The sequence below is a fragment of the Balaenoptera borealis genome (assembly GCF_965194805.1).
Source record: "Balaenoptera borealis genome assembly, chromosome: 7".
Lineage (NCBI taxonomy): Eukaryota > Metazoa > Chordata > Mammalia > Artiodactyla > Balaenopteridae > Balaenoptera > Balaenoptera borealis.
The window spans coordinates 70,123,378-70,129,426 of NC_138864.1; positions in this window are offsets into that span (position 1 = coordinate 70,123,378).

A 6,049-nucleotide genomic window follows, 5' to 3' on the forward strand; every position below is an offset into this window, starting at 1 on the left:
AAATGTAGCTGCTGTGTTGGGCTTTGAAGGCGTTCAGCTGTAACCAAGGCCTTCCCATGACACAAAAGTGCGAGACAAGGTTAGTTACACATGTAATCCCTGCTTCTATTAAGTTCGTGAAAGTTAATTATACCAGTGTAGCTTTTAATCTTTCTTAAAATGTGTATTTATTTATTTATTTATTTATTTATTTTGGCTGTGCTGGGTCTTAGTTGCAGCACATAGGATGTTTGTTGCAGCATGCATGATCTTTAGTTGCGGCATGCGGACTCTTAGTTGCGGCACACATGGGGGATCTAATTCCCTGACCACGGATAGAACCCGGGCCCCCTGCATTGGGAGCGCGGAGTCTTACCCACTGGACCACCAGGGAAGTCCCCTAGTTTGTATTATTAAAGACAGTGATGATGCAGCCTGAAATCTTGTAGTGTATCCAATATTAACAGAAATAGTTGCAAACTAAGGTTATCAAATATATGAATACATAATCAATGCAAAATATTCTTTTTTTTTAAATTTATTTATTTCATTTATTTTTGGCTGGGTTGGGTCTTCGTTGCTGCGTGCAGGCTTTCTCTAGTTGTGGAGAGCAGGGGCTACTCTTCGTTGCGGTGCGCAGGCTTCTCATTGCTGTGGCTTCTCTTGTTGCAGAGCACAGGCCCTAGGCACCCAGGCTTCAGTAGTTGCAGCATGCAGTCTCAGTAGTTGTGGCTCACGGGCTTAGTTGCTCCGTGGCATGTGGGATCTTCCCAGACAAGGGCTCAAACCCAGGTCCCCTGCATTGGCAGGCGGATTCTTAACCACTGCGCCACCAGGGAAGCCCAATGCAAGATATTCTTGTCAGGTAATTCAGTTGGAAAGCAGTCACTCTCTTCTTCTGTAGCCTGTGCCCACATGTGCACTAGCGTGTGTACACACATGCAGAATGCTCAAGGAAGGACTGAAAAGAGAAAGATGAGTATAGAAAAATAACTAAGGAAAATGTGAGGCAGAATTGGAAATCAAAACAAACTTACATCTGAAATGATGTGATTAATTAAATGATGTGGCCCTCAAACATCAAAGTAATGCAAGAACAGGGATGTTTTCCAAAGCTCCTTTGTTGAATAAGGGAATCATTTCACTGTATGAATTACAATATACACGACACTAGTCCTCCTTACTAGTCATAACAAAAATTACCTGAAACATATACAGAGTGAAGGAAAGAATTTTGGTTTTGAATACTGAGAATTCAAGAAGAGAGAAGTTATTTCCTCTAAAGGCTGAAAATTTACCATATATATATATATATATATATATTCTGTGACTGTAAGTAAAATTTTTTTCTCCTTTCCCTTGAGAGTCTGAAATAATTTAATCTTTTTGTAATTATTTTTTAGAAAACAGACTGTAAACATTCACATTATTAAATATATATTTAGTGGATAGAAAAGAACAAGAACAAAAATTTCAGCTGAGGAATTTCTGCCAAGAAAAGATCTGATTGAATTTTCATGATGCTTAGAAAAATAGAGTAGGCTGTATTCTGTACATTAATGCTCTTTGGAAAGTTATAGGCTAGATTTTAAATCCATTTTATGATAATAATGTCACTTTAAGTATTGTCATTATATGCTATTAATTAAGTTAAATATAATTATTTAAATTAAATCATAAACCGAAGTTTCCTTCTTTTAAAATAGAAAAATCTAGCAGTTACCCCTTAACAAAGTGGTCAAATGTAGCATCCCTAGTAATGGGACAAATCGTCATGATGTTACTATTGATGGGATGCTATTGGAAGTACATAATACAACCTACATAGTATTCTCACCAAAATGTTTACCCTGAACATATTCACAAGAAAAAAACCAAATCTAGATTACAGGACATTCTCTAAAAGAATTGGCTCTGACCCTTAAAAAAAAGTTAATGCCATAAAAGACAAACAGGAGACGGGACTATTCTAGATTAAAGAAAACTAAAGTGATATGGCAACCATATGTAAATGCATAATCATTGACTGGATCCTGGATCAAAAATAACTACAATAAAGATTATTTTGTAAACAACTGGAGAAATTTGAATATGGACTCTATATTAGATAGATCGTTATTAAATATCTTGGGTGGTTTTGTAGAAGAAATAAGAAATACATTCTTAAGAAATACATGTTGAAGTGTTTAGGGGTAAAGGGTCATGTCTGCAAGTTGCTTTCAAGTGTATATACAGACGTGTGTGTGTGTGTGTGTGTGGAGAGAGAGAGAGGTAAAAGCAAATGTTGTAAAATATTAAGAATTAGTGAATCCAGGTAAAGAGTATATTGTACTATTCTTTCAGCTCTTTCAAATTCAGTGGATTTGAAATTGTTTAAAGACACTGGGTTACTAAATCATAGATGAACGCTATTTCTCTTTAGAAAGCTTTCAGGTAATAAATGAAGGAAGGATAGAATTAGACTGTCTCCATTTTGTAATCTTTAATATACTCATATATCTAAGCATTGAGCATCAATGGTCATAAAAGGAAAAACAATCAGATATTATACGCTTTTTAAAAGAACACACCACAATTATAAAGTGGCTTTGACAAAAAATACCAAACCTGAAACTAACCCTCTAGTTCAGCTGGTCTAAAACATCAGCAGAATCAGAATCACCTGAAACGCTTGTTAACCACTGATTGTGGGATTGAAAGCCCAGGGTTTCTGATTCTGTAGGCCTGGGGTAAAGTTCAATAATTTGCAGTTCTAACAGGTCACTGGGTAAAGCTGAGGCTGTGGTCCAAGACCACCCTTTGAGAAGAACCTCTCTAGATCAACATACTAATTTACAGGAGCTACAAATGACAGAGGAACATGTCAAATAATATCATGGAGATGCTATCAACAAAACCAGACTGTGGGTAAGTAAAGGAAAAAACACTTTCTTAAATAAATCAATTGCAAATTAAATAAAGATGAAGGGGAACGTACAGGTTAAAAGATATACCAATCAATTGCAATTGTAAATTTTTACTTGGATTCTTATTTAACTGCATTTTTAAGTATTTATTACATTTATGATGTTTAGAAATTTGACTATTGACTGGATGAATTATGGTTAATGTTTTAGGTGTATTATTGGTATTTTTTTAAAAGAGTTCTTATTTCTCAGATATACATATTAAAATATTCACGAATGAAAAAGTTAGAGGGGAAAAAAGTTTAAAAACATAAATAAAGGCAACAAATCTATAATTCTCAGTAACTTCACTGATTTTTATTCTCCGGCAAGAGTATTGTTATCCTGCTTGTTTCATCTTTAATATTCCTATTTAGCTTTTTTCTATCTTCCTTTCCCCTGCTGGTGACTCAGCTCTTGGAAATCTGAGATAGCCATCACAATTATTTTCACAGCTAAATTCTCTTTGCTAATCTATGGTACACATGTATTGATTTCCTCATAATTTTGACATTCTTAAATGTCAAAATACTAAAACAAGAAGTACACCCATAATCAATATAAGTTCTATTTTAATTACAAGCAAAAATATCAAAAATTAAGTTTAGTTTTATTGTGAATATCAAATATAAAGCGTGTATGATGAACATAGAGCTTAAAGGATAACAAATGAAAACCTGTGCATCAACCACCCAGCTTAAGAAATAGGATATTATCAGTACCCCTAGAAGATCCCTGTGTGCCCCCATCTAAATCACCTCCCCTGAAAGTAACCACTATGCTGAATTTTGTGCTAATTATTCCTTTGCTGTATTATATAATTTTGCTGCCTAACACTATAGTTTTGTCTATTTTGATATTTATATAAGCAGACTCATACCATAGTCATTCTTCTGTGTATTTGTTGTTGCTGCTTACAACTTTATGTTTTTGAGATTCAGCCATAAAGATAGGTACAGCAGTAATCCATTCATTTTCACTGCTGGATTAGTATTCATTTGTACAGATACGCCAAGATTTATTTATCACTTCTTGTGTTGATGGATATTTTATCTCTCTTTCCAAATTTTGCACCTCCTTATTTGATTGTACTATTACCTCCATTACAAGGTTACCCTAAAATGGTGATGCAGAGCTGACTTTTTAAAGTCAGTTCTTCCTAACTTGAGTAGCATGGCTGCAGTTTTTCCCCTTAATTGTGGTGCTGGCTTTTGGGCTCAAATATATATTTATATCATGTTAAGGAAATATTCATCTATTCTTATTTAGTTGAATGTTTTTGTCAAAAATCATTGCTGGATTCTGTCAGGTACCTGTTGAACATTTATGGAGATGATCATGTGATATTTCTAATTAGTTCTTTCAATTTAATAGTTTTTTAAAATATAAATGTTATTGATTCATGAAGTAAACTCCCCTTGTTAATGATGTTTTAATCTTAAATTTTGTTGCTAGAGTTTATTTTAGAGTTTAGTACAATATTTATAAGTGAAATTGGTCAATAGGCCTTTTTTTATATAATCTGTCAGATTTTGGAATCAGTATCACTTCGTAAAAATAATTTGGAATAGAGCTTTTTTTTTTCTTAATGTTGTGGCTATCTAAATAGCACTGTTATTGTATTTCCTTTAAAGTTTTGGTATAACTTGCCATAGAGTCAAATGGCCCTGGAGTTTTTCTTTGTTGATTTTCTCTATTTCTTCTAAGGACATCATTTTTTTTTTTAAGTTTTTCTATATCTTCTGATCAGTTTTGCTATTATATTTTCCTAAATGAAAGTTATTCTGTTCATCCAAATTTGCAAATATATTTTCACAGAGCTGAGTGTTCTCTTATTTTTCTTTTAATTTCCTCTGTTTCTGCCATGATTTCTCTATTACCATTTCTTTTTTATTATACAATACTCTGTTAGTTCCTGGTATACAACATAGTGATTTGATATGTCTGTACATTTCAAAATGATCACCATGGTAAGTCTAGTTATAATATGTCACCATACAAACATATTACATAGTTATTGACTATATTTCCCACAATGTACATTTCATCCCTATGACTCATTTATTTTGTAACTGGAAGTTTGTACATCTTAATCTCCCTCACCTATTTCTCTCCTCTTCCTACTCCCCTCCCCTCTGGCAACTGCCTGTTTGTTCTCTGTATCTATGACTCTGTTTCTGTTCAGTTATATTTGTTCACTTGTTTTGTCTTTTAGACTCCACATATAAGTGAAATCATACAGTATTTGTCTTTCTCTGTCTGACTTATTTCATTTAGCAGAATACCCTCTAGGTCCATCCATGAGGTCACAAGTGGCAAGATTCCATTATTTTTTATGGCTGACTAATAGTCCATTGTGTATATATATATATACCACATCTTCTTTATCCGTTCATTTATTGGTGGGCACTTATGTTGTTTCCATATCTTGTCTATTGTAAATAATGCTGCTAAAAACATTGGGGTGCATGTATCTTTCTTATATAGTGTTTTCATTTTGTTTGGATAAATGCCTAGGAGTGTAATTCCTGGGACATATGGTAGTTCTATTTTTAATTTTTTGAGGAATTTCCATACAGTTTTCCAGAGTGGCTGCACCAATTTACATTGCCACCAACAGTGTACAAGTGTACGCTTTCCTCCACATCCTTGCCAAAACTTGTTATTTGTTGTCTTTTGGGTAATAGACATTCTGACAGATGTGAGGTGATATCTCATTGTGGTTTTAATTTGTATTTCCCTGATGATTAATGATGTTGAACATCCTTTCATGTGCCTGTTGACCATCTGCATGTCTTCTTTGGAAAAATGTCTATTCAGGTCTTCTGCCCATTTTTTAATTGGGCTGTTTGGGGTTTTTTTGTTTGTTTTTTGATGTTAAGTTGTATGAGTTCTTTGTATATTTTGGATATTAACCCCTTATTGGATATATCATTTTGCATTTCTATACACTAACAGTGAGCTATCAAAAAGATTAAAAAAGAAAACAATCTCATTCACAATCTCATCAAAAAGAATAAAATACCTAGGAATAAATAATATAAATAAATAAATAAATAAATCTAACTGAGAAGGTAAAAGACATGTACTCAGAAAACTGTAAGACACTGGTGAAAGAAACTGAA